At 42.8% G+C, this 12,307-nt stretch overlaps 1 protein-coding gene across 4 annotated transcripts in view; it reads right to left on the bottom strand.

The window, feature by feature from the left end:
* The window catches only part of LOC102216204 (thyroid hormone receptor alpha), a 103,868-nt gene extending 91,833 nt beyond the window's left edge, over positions 1-12,035 (bottom strand). For 2 of the 4 annotated variants that reach the window (XM_013915384.1, XM_013915386.1), the window contains exon 1: positions 10,950-11,588. The gene's annotated coding sequence lies outside the window, so the exon portion shown is untranslated. Of the gene's footprint in view, positions 1-10,949; positions 11,589-11,832 lie in introns of those variants that run through there. The other 2 variants (XM_005750991.1, XM_013915385.1) reach the window with 2 other exon arrangements.
* Between the last annotated feature and the right edge of the window lie 272 nt (positions 12,036-12,307).

Here is a 12,307-nt window from a genome sequence, read left to right as displayed (position 1 = left end):
TATAGAAATGAAAGAGGTTGAGCAACACCACTCGTCATATTTTTAATTTGGGAGAAAGAGGAAGATGTCATTTTGCCTTTCAAAATAACAGAGTGAATTGTCACTTTGTAAGTTTCAAATGGCTAAAGTCTTTATTAGCCGACTAACTAAATGCCACTTGTCTGAATGCACTTGTGTCTGTTTTTAATAGCTAATAATAAATCTTTATGCTAAGATAATGCAACTATAATATTAGAAGGTTACTTGGCAACCATTTCATGTGCTTGTCAAAAACATATTGTTAACATTTTAGAGAACTTATCATCTGCGTTACTGTTACCAGGTTTGCAGAATAGTGGTTTCAATCTCCTCAACCGTTCATTGGTTGCTGCAAATCCCAACTGCAAAGGTAACTAGTTTGACCAGCTTAGTCTTCTTTGTTTCAGTATTTCCAGATGGCTTGCTTGTCATTTCTGAGGCTAGCAGGAGAAAAACTCTTCGCTCGTGAAGTTCTAATATTCTTTGCATGTTCTTCGGGTAAATTACCTACCATAAAATGCACAATAATGATCAATAATAACAGAAGCACATACAGGGATGTCCCCTCTGCTGGCACTGACACTCCCCCTTTGCACCAGCCTGTTTTGTTTTTACCACCACGCATGTGTTAATGAATTAGAATCATTCAAAACAAACAGGAAATCTGAATACAACCTGCATGCTTCCAACCTTCCAATGTATACTTGTCTATATAAGGAACAACATTTATCTTGAGGTGAAGTGGCGAAAGCAGTGAGTATGTTGCAAGTTCAATTGTTCTTAATAACAACTTAGCATGTCCAGTGTTCCCAATCAGCAAAGACAAACCATAAGGCAGGAAGAAGACGCCAAAATGCACCAAACATCAGACAGATGAGTCCGTCCACAACACGAGGACAGTCAAAGATATTTTGCAGCATGGTTTGAATTACTTGCAGTGAAGAAATCCTGATCTTTCAAGAGTTAAAATATTTGGTGTCTGGGACCCCGTAAACCCACGCTGGGTAGAATACACCGTCAGTCTTTTCACAGACTAGTTTAAAGTTGTGCTACACATGCATAGAGATATAAAAACCTTATTATTAGCTTACAGTATTATGTTTAATGCTATGTAGGCCAGTAACAGACAGCTAGTGTCAAGTTACAAAAAGCAGTGAGGCTTAAATACTTTCAGTTTGACGTTTTCTTATGTGAAACTGAGCCGTTTGATTATAATTTGGATTTTTTTAAATCACTGCCTCTAATTAAGTTTTAATTAAGTTTCATTAAATTTCTGTGACTCTGTGAATATAGGTCACCACTGTGTGTGTGTGTGTACACGATTAACTAAGCTGTTTTTGTTTAAAATGGAGAAAAAAAGCCTGATCCATTGATCATCTGGATGTTAACGCTCGTTATTACAGGTTGTGCCTCAAGCCAGATAACATGGCTCTGATATCAGGGAGCACTACCAGCCACCTTAACACTTTTCTCCCGAGTCTTCCCTTTGAATAGCTGCTGCCGGCGTCGAGCCAAAGTGCTTAATGAAAGCGGAAAAACACATTGAATCTACAAACGGGTGAACTGGCAGCAGCTCAATATATTGCATAGGTGAGAAGACGTGCAAAGCTGCTGGCCTATGGCAATTCCTGAACTATAAAGACAGCACTGTCAGGCTGAACAGCCAGACTGTTAAAATACTACTACACACTCCTTTTAGTGTATAATAACTGAGTTAGATCAATGTAAGAACTGGTGGACAGATGGAACCAAGCACAGCAATGACTCTATGAATGATCTTTGAATAGAGCTGAAATAATTAGTGACCCTAAAATATCCATCAGTGTTGCTATGGTGCAGCCGATAACATTCACTAAATCCAGCAGAGTACAGCAGTTCTTTGAGTTGGGGCTGGAAATAGCAGGGGAGCTACCCCAAATCCTTCCAGCACTGTGGATCCACGTGCGGAGCACGATCTTTCCTGCACTTATTTCATCTCCTCCCATTTTGATCTCCCAGCTGTGCAGTCAGTTTCTCTCTCTCTCTCTCTCTCTCTCTCTCGTTGTGTCTCTGATATTGAAAACACCAAACTTCCTGAAAAATATTCTTTCAAGACTCACAGTGTGAACTTTACTGTATAGGACTGCTCAAACCCTCAGAGGGAGGAGCAAAGGCCTCAGAGAGTCTTGTACTGTTGATCTAATCCCTGGGCAACTTCCTGTTGTGGCCACTCCTGACACCATTCTTTGTTCCAGAGAGTGAATGTGGGCGTGTGCATGTGGCACAAAAGACAAAAGCCGGTTATAAAATCTCTCTCATCTCACTAAGATTTTGTCTTTCTTCTCTCCCCTGAAAGAATACAAAGCCCTTGAGAGCTGCAACTGCAAGAAAGAGCAACTGTGCTGCAACAGATCCAAGGATGGAGGGAGAAGACTGATCACAGAAACCGGCCAATCAGAGCAGTTCAAAGGGGAACAGAACCGCACTGGTGATCGGGACTGTCACATGACAACTGGACGATGAAATGAATGACTGACAAAAATGCCCCCGTCTGACCAATCACTGTGTAACAGCAAATGTGGAAACACACGGACGAGATGCATGATTTCCCCGAGGCTTCAGGTGATTGAAGTGAGCAAAATATTAGGTGTGGCACAAAAGCAGGCAAACATTTGTCGTGTTCAGCTCCTTCGTGGCCATCGGTGTTGAAAGATTTAATCATAATTGACCTTATTAAGATCAGATGGTGGCGTGCTAAATTATAAGCCAAAACTAGCACGTTCAACCATTAGCTGGATCCATGTTTGCTAATCAGTACAAGGCAACACACTAAATAGTAGAATTGTGTTCAGTACTTCGTAGCAAACCATGTTTGTGTCAGAAAATTACAAAACAAACCTCCAAAAAAGCTTCAAAAGGCAGCATCACAGCAAACACGGTTAGGAGATAAAACTTAGCACACAGAACTGTTTTGTTCTTCTACAAAACCATAAAAATGTACTTTGATGTAAAGATTTAATATTGGCACTGACTCACTCATGGAGCCAGTCACCAGTGGCCATTACAGGAAGTTAAATCTTCTTTAGCACTACCATAATAAATAGGTAATTGTAACACAGTCTGAACAAAGTACTATTTATAAAAGCTGAAGCCTTAAATATAAAGGGTCGTTCTTGAATAATCTTAAAAACCTTTGGTGCAGGACAACCAAGGATGAAGGTTTCTACTCTGAGTCTTTAATAACCTTTAACCGTTTTCTATAGTTCCAAATTAACAAGTGAAAACTATTTAGGAAAGAATCGTTTTCTTACTGTGGTGCGCTCTGGCGTCAGTTTGTGTTTCAACAAACTATTGTGTGATTGCCATGTGACAGGTTCTGATTTCCAAGCTAAGCTAATCCAATAACCCACTACACACCTCTCTGTGCTGACAAAACTGGGTGGTTGTAAACAAAGTAAACACCAATAAAGATTAAATCAAGGTTCAGCCATTTTTATTTGGGAGCAATTCACCTGGGTGCCAAATACTGCAACATCGGGCAAGAGTATCCATAACTAACAACAAGTCCCTTTTTTAAGGTTTTTGTTAAACAACCCAGCTTCATACTACTAGCACCTAGTTTCATTTATTTATGTGTTTTATTACAGTAGGCAAAAAGGTGGGCTGTGCTCACATTTTTCCACAGCTAACACCACTGGTACTCAACTCACGGTGAATAGCACTGGTATAGAAACTCCAGTTAGAGAGTTTCCTCAAACAAAGGTCCAGACTATCATAAAGGCCAACGTGCATTTCATTTCAGTGCAGTATATTTTGTATCAGTGTCTTTATAGAGTCAACAACTGGTTGTCAAGCACAAACAATAAAGCAGAGTTCAACAGTGGGTGTTTGTAGCTTCTGTTAAACAGAAGCTGCAGGTTCCTGCTTTAACAGAAAAGTATGACTCCAAAGAAAGCTGTGGAAAAGCTTTCTTTCTTTTCAGTAATCACCAGAGTCTGTGTGTGAACACCCACAGAACACAACGAGAACATTACAGCTATTTTTGTAAAAGGTGCGCTCACACTAACAAGTGCTTACAGTTCTTATATCATAGGACAAAACTGAAGACTTCAAATCCTCCCTCCATCCATTCGCTTCCACTTATCCTTTTCAGGGTCACATGGGGCGCTGGAGCCTATCCCAGCTGTATTAGGGCGAGAGGTAAGGTACACCCTGGGCTGGTCGCCAATCTGTCGTGGGGCTAACTCATAGACAGAGACAACCAGTCTTGCTCACATTCACTCCTGCATTCACACCTATGGGCAATTTAGAGTTTCCAATTAACCTTTCCCCACTAACTGCATGTCTTTGGACTGTGGGAGGAAGCTGGAGTACCCGGGGAGAACCCACCCAAACACGGGGAGAACATGAAGACTCCACATAGAAAGACCCTGTTTTTGACTTCTTAATGCATTTCAAGTCCAAGCAGAGCTGGACCAAACACATCTCCACACTTTGTAAGGCCTCTTTGACCAAAACGCAGAGCAACGCCGTGTTGCAGTCCACAATTAACAACCTCAACTCACCCAAGATGACTTGGGCGGAGCTGAACCACAGGGTTTAAGAAAAGCACTCATCGAGAGCTCAGACTAAATGGGAACTGTTGGGAAAGAATTCCAAGGTAATGACATGTTAAATTTATTATCCTGGGAGAACCCGGTAAGGCTCAAAGGTGAAACTGCTCTACAGAAGGCTCCAAGTCAACACAAACATGCCTTCTTTGTATACACACTTTGTGTACTACATTTCATATTTATCATTGTAAAGTCTTCACTGCTGTTTTACCAAAAAAAAAATGCTTTGAATAAACTTGTGTCCAAACTTTGGACTGTAAATGCACCAGTCAATCAGTCAGGATTTAAGATTAGCAGATTTATCAGTGTTACTGTACAAGCTGGTAAATAAGCAACAACAGCTGCAGTACAAAATGCCAAACTAGGATTGATGAAGTTTAGAAAAATGTTTCCACACAGATTTTTACTTGCGCTGCTGCCCAGGTATGATAATGGCTGCCAAAGTTTATTTGGCAGCCCCTTTTTCCCTTTATCCTTCCAAGAGAACGAAGCCATCTGCAGTATGTTAGTGTTTCCCTTCAACAGGTTTGTATGAGAAAGTTAAGCTGGAGGTTTATATGGTTTCTTATATGAGGGATTAACATTCTGCGTATTAGTCGTCTGACCGTGTCATGTTACACTCCTTTCTCTGAATACAAAAACAGCTTACATGTGAGTGCTGCTCCATTACAGCAAGGAACATAATCACATTTATTCTGGTCTATATTCAATTCAGTTGTTTTAAATAATTACTTATTAACATTATTTTTATAAACATCACAGAGTAAAAATTAATAAATCGGCCCGAGTTTTGCCTTAATCGTGTGTCGTGCATGGTGAAGTATACGTGGGATAACGAGACGCGATTAACACCTCACGACCAGCAATCGTATGGTTGCAAGAAAATCAAACCTGTTTGAAATCCTGTCGCCTGTCGTGAGGGTGTCAACGCAACCTCTCACACTGCGCACGCGCAAACACAAGAATGAAAGTGAAAAGACGGAGCAGCACTGCAGCGTGTGATCTGGACACAAGCGATGGAGGCACAACTTGTATAACTTTGGAAAGCTCATCCGAGCCTTTTCGATGTGGCCTCACAAAATGATCACGACCACAACAACCGTGAAAATAGTTGGATGGACACTGCTGCTCAATCACAGCTGCCTGGTCAATGTTTTTGTTAGCAATTTAGCAAAGCTGATGGTGGTGGTGTGTCTGTGTGAGTGAAAGACAGAGAGGAAGATTTTGGATAAGCTTCATGTTATAGACGCACAGTTTGAGCACTCAGGTCACATCAGAGCATCGGGTCGTATAGTGCGAGACTGCATCGTGACCTACCAACTTCTAACCCCTGCGATTCAATTGTACAGTTTCAGCAGGAGCTGAATAACGCCACTGAAAAAAAACAAAACAAAAGATCGCAGAGTGTATGCCCAGCTTTAGGAGGTGATTTGGAAAGATCTTGGTGGTTCTTGTTGATCAAAGTTCTTGTTTTTTAGCGATTCCAGCTGAAGTAAACCACTGACAACTTTTGGGGTTGAGAAAAAGCACGCTGCTGTAAAGAAATGGAAGCATTTCATTTATTGACAATAAAATATACAAAGAGCTTTGCAGTTAAAACGAACTCCAAAGAATGATTGCATAGGTGAAATTGGACTTTTTCAGCCAGCTGTATCTGCATGTACGTTTAGACTGAGGACAACGGAAACATTCACGGTTTCTAAATAAAAGCCCACAAATGCTTCTAGAGGTCCCAGAAAGAGTACACTAAGAATCAGAGCTGCTAATGACTAACTACGGCTGCCAAGGAGGTTGTGTTTTTGGTACGTGTATGTCATTCTGATCAACGTTGTACGGGTGTGGAGTGGGTCACGGTAACAATTTGCCACATCCACCAAGCTCTTCATGATCGACTTATTTATTGATCAAATATCGACAAAAAGTCTTAGAACTTGGAAACTGTGATTCTTACAAGTGTGGTGTGTATCGTAAACATACAGAACGCACTGTATAAAGATCTAAAATATGTCGCCTTAGACCTCTCACCTCTCCTTCCAGGTGAATACACTGACCTGAAGGTTAAAGTGACCATAATGCTATAGGGAGCCATTTAAAACAGCTTCTTTGTGCCGCTGCTTGCACTAAAATGTCGACAGAGAGTTCCCAGAGAAGACAGGCTAGTTTACCCAGGTTGAATTACAATTGCAGAGGGCAAAACTGGCTCAAGTTGTCACTTTTTCTTGACATTTTCTTGCCTGAAACACATCAGCCACCCAAATACTACTTGCAGTGAAATTCTAAATGTCCATCTGATTCTAAAAGCACTTAAACAATAGTTCTGTGGTCCATGTTGACACTTAACCCCACCCCTCCAACGCACACGCTCGTCTACATCTGTGTGATGCGAGCGTGCCGAGGGACCTCTGAGGACTGGGGCAACGGCTGCCTCCACACATTATGTAACCAAGCTCAGACAAACACACTCAGCAACCCTCACGCTGAGCCTGGATCAGTGGGTGAAGGGTTGACGGGCAGTGGAGGGGATGCCACTTTCTCCTCACCCTGCCTGCACCCCATTCTTGCTACACATTAACCCTGAACCTCAGAAAAGGACGCAGGCCTTGCATTAGAGGAGGGAGAATGAGGATGTCAAAAAGAGGCCACCTGCAGCTGCTGGCAGGGATTAAAGCTTTGTATGTGTACGCATGCTTAAACTTACATGGCCTTTCTTTGCCTTGTAATTCCTTCCATCCACTCGTTCATTGTAATTCCCTTACAAGGACTAAGAACAGCAATATTCCTTAAAGAAAAAAAACAACTCTTTATAAAATGAAATCCTCTGAGTTGCCTTGTACACAGAAAATATATATGAAAGGCACCCTTGAAATGATTTATTAAGCTGTGGCACTGAGGTTCAGCTAGAGCTGAGGGGAAACTCTTAAAGCTGAATACATTTTCAAACGGCTGCTGAAAACTAATAAAAAACATCAGCTACCAAACTCATAACTTAAGGAACTCAAGAGTGCTTCCTATGTAATTGTATGTAGGTCTGGATTTTGCACTCTGGGGAAATACTAAAGGGGGGGTCCACATTAATTTGTTTCATACGCAGCTGTGGCTCTGACAGTGTTTTATTTAAAATGATAAATGAATAAAGATGTGTGGAAAATGTCTCTTTGCTTCCATTTATTCATCACTACACACTGAAGGAGTGTTCTGTGCAGACTCTCGATGCTGGACGAAATCTTACAAGTAAGGAAACATTCTTTGCCAGAACCCTGAAGCCAGTTTATTGGCTGCTGTTGCTCAGAGTTTTGTTTTTTTTTCCCCTATAGTCCTTCAGTCCTTCATCACTGTCTTTGTACAAGCTCCCATTCAGCCCTACAAATTTATGAAAATGGACGCAGACACAGAAGTATCTGCTGTCACACACATGAAGTTGAGAGACATCCTATTCTTAATCCACAGGGTTTAATATGATGTCAGCCCACCCTTTGCAGCTATAACAGCTTTGATTTTCCACAAGGTTAGGAGTGTTTTGTGGAATTCATAACCATTGTTCCAGAGGTGCATTTGTAAGGGGATGACGAGAAGGCCTGGCTCACAGTCTCCACTCTAATATATCAAAGGTGTTCATTCAGGTTGAGGTCAGGAGTAGGGATGGCACCGGTTCTGACATAAATGGTAGTAACCAGACCAAAAAGCAGCGCACATTTCGGTGCTTTTTTTTCCTGAGCTGTGATACACTTCTAGCCAATCATTTTACGTTTCCGAGGATAGTAGGCGGAGCCAGGTACGTACGTTCTTTTAGAGCAGAGCTACAGATTAAAATGTCCAAGGCGAAGCGGTCAAAAGTCTGGCTGTACTTCACAGCAAAAGATGCAAACTCAGCAGCAACAAGTGCTTTAAGCTGATACTGTGATGCTGTCAAAGGAGGTAACACCTCAAATCCCATGAAACACCTGGCGACGCATATCGGTTTTTTTTTAAAAGCCGAGAAATGCGCCGTATTTGATAGCTTGCTGCGAGACCTCACATCGAGCACATCTACTGCGGGTGGGTTGCCAGTTATCGGACCCGGAGTTAGCAACATCCCCCAAAAACCCGAAGAGTCCTGGCCCTTAGCCATGCCAGTGTAGCAGAAATGATGAGGATGATGATGCAGCAGCAGCCGTTCTTCTCTGCGTGAGTAGCTTCATGTTGTTTGTGTGTAATTTACATTGAGTAGGCTAACCACGTTATTACATTAATGCATGTAAGGTGAACTAGCAAACATCATCATAGGATAAAACCTGAACGATACCCATCCCTAGTCAGGAGTCTGTGCAGGCCAGTCAAGTTCTCCTACACCAAACTCACTCATCCATCTTTATGGGCCATCCCCAAACTGTTCCCACTAAGTTGGGGGGATGAAATGAAGCATTAAGAGTTACTTTCACTGGAACAAAGGGACCAAAAAACAACCCCACACCATAATTCCCCCTCTACCAAACTTTACACTTGGCCTAGTGCAGTCACACAAGTATTGTTCTCATGGCAACCGCCAAACCCAGACTGCCAGATGGAGAAGTGTCATATGTTATTCCAGAGAACACGTCTCCACTGCTCTAGAGTCCAGTGGTGGTGTGCTTTACACCACTGCAGCTGACGCTTTGCGTTGTGCTTGGTGATGTAAGGCTTTGATGCAGCTGCTCAGCCGTGGAAACCCATTCCACGAAGCTCTCTAAACACTGTTCTTGACCTAATCTGAAGGCCACATGAACTTTGGAGGTCTGTAGCGACTGACTGTCACTGAGTGCACCGACCGGACATGGTGCACAGTTAGCATCCGATCATAGTACCACACTGGATTTCACTGAGCTCCTTAGAGCGGCACATTCCTTCATAAATGCCTAGGTGCTTGATTTTATACACCTGTGGTCGAGGAACTGGAACACATGACTTCAATGATTTGGATGGGCGAGTTGATTAAATATACTGTAATATGATTTTAATGATGATATTATGGTAGAGGAATATCATCTTAATTCTTCCACTATAACAACCTCAGATGCTTCTAAGACATACACATTTGGATTATGTTAAGGCTTTAAGTCAGAGGTGGCTGCTGTGATTGACAGTTGTGCCAAAACAGGCAGCTGTAGCCAGGAGCTTCTGCTAGGCACTGAATAGTCAGTGAAGCAGGTAACTTTACAAAGTTATGAATCACTGAGTAGCTCAAGGTGGATGTTAAATTACAGATAGAAGAATAATACTGTGCAAATGTGTAAACCACAGTGAAGTAGTTTATACATTTGCGAAACAAGTAAAAGATCCAGGAGGAGACAAATCCCCAGAACGGCATCTGGCTAAAAAAGAAGAAGAAAAAAAAGACCTCACACATGTGGAGCTACCTGCTGTGCAAGCCCCTTATGAATCAGCAAGCAGCCAAAAATCAGCTTTTACTGAATTTTTCAAAGATTAGGATTACAATTTATTAAAAAACTAGAGCCATGTATCTGTATATGCCCTAGTTAGTTGTAGCACTCAAACCAGGGGTATCAAACATACCATTGCAGCCCACCATAAAAGCTTTGGAAAATGTAAAGGAGTGCATAGATTTTACACTTAACAGCATAAGTATGACAGCCCCCCCCCCCCCCCCCTAAAAAAGTAATTAAGTAATGGATAAACAACAAAATAACAAATAAGTTCCTGTTTTCCATCATCTGCTATAGAATTAACTGTTTTCTTTTAATAGTGAGTCCACAGTTTGTTTGTTTGGAAGAAAAGGGCATTTTCTTTAATTTTATGAAACCTTCCTATTTTCAGCTGTGAGTACTCCAGTTTCATCATGCAGGCTGTAAGTGGCAAACGATAGAAAAGGAGTTTGACATCCCTGACTTAAACCAAGGTGTCTGGAACTACAAGTCTGGACAGAAAATGAATGACTGAGCGCCCCTTGACTGGTCCACATGCTTAGCAAACACTCAGTCATATGAATAGGAATGGCAATAAGAATTGTGAGGCCGTACATTAACGACACACCCACCCACACCCTTACTGCAGAGAAGTACAACAGACTGGTGCTAATACCTATATGTGCAGCCCAGTGCATAATGGCATAAACTCATATACTAGGCCTCTCCCTATAGAAGCAGCTATTGGCTGGGAGCCACATTTCATACATGACACCGCCCTATGACACAGGTATGACTCTGAATCCTCCAGCAGCTTTTCAGGCAAACTTTGGCACGCAAGCGCCCACGGACAGACCGACCTATGGGCACATGTCACAGCAAAGGAGCGAGCAGTGACGGTGGAGATTACACTACAGACACACACAGACACTACATAGTTGTCACATCTTCCCTCGTTCACCTCTGACTGCAGGATGTAGAGTAACTCATTTCACACAGTGCGGTGGCAGTAAGAGGAAGCCGGTGTAGGTGAACCTGGGGACGTCACAGAGCTGCAGTGCACCGGCCACACGACGACGGCGTTTCCCTGTAGCTGGAGTACAGCAGGCCGGCGCAGCGCCGGGGTTGACGTGAGGACAGCGCTCACCTTGCACCGGCGTCCCCGAGCAGAAGCTTTCAGCCTGTTTTCGCTGAAAGTGTCAAACTGTCTCACTCAGCAGCACTCCACCGCTCAAATAAAAGCGCCTCCCGGTAGCGTCCACGTAAAACCGCTGAACGAGGAGCGGCAGTTATCTCGTGAAGAAACAAGCTCAACAAACACGTTAAAAAAATCAAATAAAAGCTGCTTTACCGACTCGAGCCGGCGTCAGCTAATGCCTCTCCCTCCGGTGTTAGCCTCCTCTACCGGTCCGCTTTCAGGTGCCTGGAGACGGGAGAGCAACGTCCGCTAGCCGGTACTGTCAAAGTCATGGCCACGGTGTGCACAGGGAACCCCACGGCGTTTACTAGTTCTCTATGCTCGGTCCTCCCCCATGCCTGTACAGTACGGGTGAACGCGGGTCAGCAGCCTACGAGGGTGGCTCTACACGGAGGGTCTGCAGCACCCTCTAGCGGACGGATGTGAACATCCAGCGCGGAGGGTTATATAATGCACAAAACCTGAATTACAATAATACTGTTTTGTTTTTTACTTCATTAACACTAAATAAAGTATAAACGTCCGATAATATCAATATTTCTGTTTTGTTAAAATCAGCCCTTGTTCTCAATGGAGGCACAGTCATACTGAGAGGAAGAACATATATCAAAACTTACAAAAAGCTTGAAAACCAACACCAACTTACCAGATCCACTCCCTGTAAAGCTGAATGATGAAGGTATTTCTTTTAATTTGACACTTATTTCAATTTTTAAAAAATCAAGAAGATCATCTGCACTGCAAACGGAAAGACAAAAAATGTTTGCATCGCTGTCACAGTTTCTGTTTCTTTCTCCAACCTGACAGCGCATGCTGCCTTTCTCCTCCCCTTTAGGGTGGAGTTGTATACTTTCCCGCTCCTCAGTCGTAGCACCTGTTTGCCATCAAGTTTATCCACTTCAGTGCAAACAGACCAGCTGCTAGTGTTGCACCATTGAGCTACATACTGAGCCGAGAGGATAGAAACCAAGGCTACGTTCACACTGCAGGTCTTAATGCTCAGTTCCGATTTTTTTTGTCTGCTTGTTCACACTACAAATAAAATGTGACAGCAAACGCGCTGAATCAAAGCGACCGCATGCGCAAAAGAAGACGTCACGCACAACGCGCTCTGTTTAGAC

This window comes from Pundamilia nyererei, unplaced genomic scaffold, assembly GCF_000239375.1.
Source record: "Pundamilia nyererei isolate P.nyererei 1_Seehausen unplaced genomic scaffold, PunNye1.0 scaffold00295, whole genome shotgun sequence".
NCBI classification, from domain to species: domain Eukaryota; kingdom Metazoa; phylum Chordata; class Actinopteri; order Cichliformes; family Cichlidae; genus Pundamilia; species Pundamilia nyererei.
Note: the sequence above shows the minus strand (reverse complement) of the source record. Positions and strands in the feature narration are given on the sequence as shown.